Source organism: Mesitornis unicolor, unplaced genomic scaffold, assembly GCF_000695765.1.
Source record: "Mesitornis unicolor isolate BGI_N332 unplaced genomic scaffold, ASM69576v1 scaffold48892, whole genome shotgun sequence".
NCBI classification, from domain to species: Eukaryota; Metazoa; Chordata; class Aves; order Mesitornithiformes; family Mesitornithidae; genus Mesitornis; species Mesitornis unicolor.
Window position 1 is genome coordinate 1 of NW_010170789.1, and position 1151 is coordinate 1151.

Genomic DNA, 1151 nt, shown 5'->3' on the forward strand with positions numbered 1-1151 from the left:
CCACTTGGTTCCTTCTTCATGCCTGGAACTGTAGCAAGCTGCTATGGCTGCTCCTTCCTTATTTCTCCTCCACCTTAACTGCCATTTCTACTTCCCACCAGAGACTCTTGTGTTACCAATCAGGACATGGTTTATTTTGCAAGCAAACACAGCTGCTGGCAGGCAAGGAGGGCCTGAAGCAATTGTAGGGGAAGTTAAGAAGGAGGACAGGGGCTGTGGTACCACCTGGGTCATGTAAGATCTGATGACCTACGGTAGGAGGACTCATTCTTCAGCAAGGCTGCAGAGAAATGGACACCAGAGGCAGTATGGGGACTTATGGGAATTTTGAGGACATAAGATGAGCTTGGTCAGGACAGAGTCAGTGCTGCTGGTACTTACCCATCCTCTAGGTTCTTAAAACTAGTGAACTGAAAGTAAATCTGCGCACATCCTGCTAATTCAGGTGTTGTCACTGACTGCACAAGGTCACAGTGGAACCTGTAACAGTCAGAAACTGGTTATATGTATCCCACATCAGTTCAGCAGATAAGAGAGCAATTGTTTGGTGTGAACCAGCAGGCAGGCCAAAGGAGGAAGTTTGGTGTAGCACCTCCTGTAACTGGTGTTATGTCAGAGGAGGAATTCAGAGCTGGCTATTTACTGAAACTCACCAATAAGGATGTCACTGTGGAAGGCCTATATTACTTCTTGATAGTTGGATAACACGAAAAATAGGGTTTGAGAATGATAGAGAATGTCTCTAAATCTGGGATGTGATCCTGCAACCTCTGCTGCTCTGAGAGCTGCACAGAGCCAAGGCAGGCTGCCCTGAGAGGCGGACAAAGATTTTTCTGCCTTTGCAGCAGCACGTGAAGAACGTGAGGTTCCTCAAAGGCCGGTGGGCATGACTGGTCCTGAGGGGACTGCAGTGTCTTTGTTCCACAGCTGCTGAGACAGATACATCTCAAGATAACCGGCTGAACCCTGACATCCATCTCAGAAGAATTTGTTGAAATTCCTCCTTTTTTGGTATCTAGAAAGAGATAGTATCAGGAGCAAGATCTTCTCCTTGTGTTCTCCAGGAAGGAATGAAAAGGTGGTTCTTGCAAGGACTAACACTTCTGAGTATTTAGGCATGGGCTTTCCAGTCGAGGTATTTATTATGACTG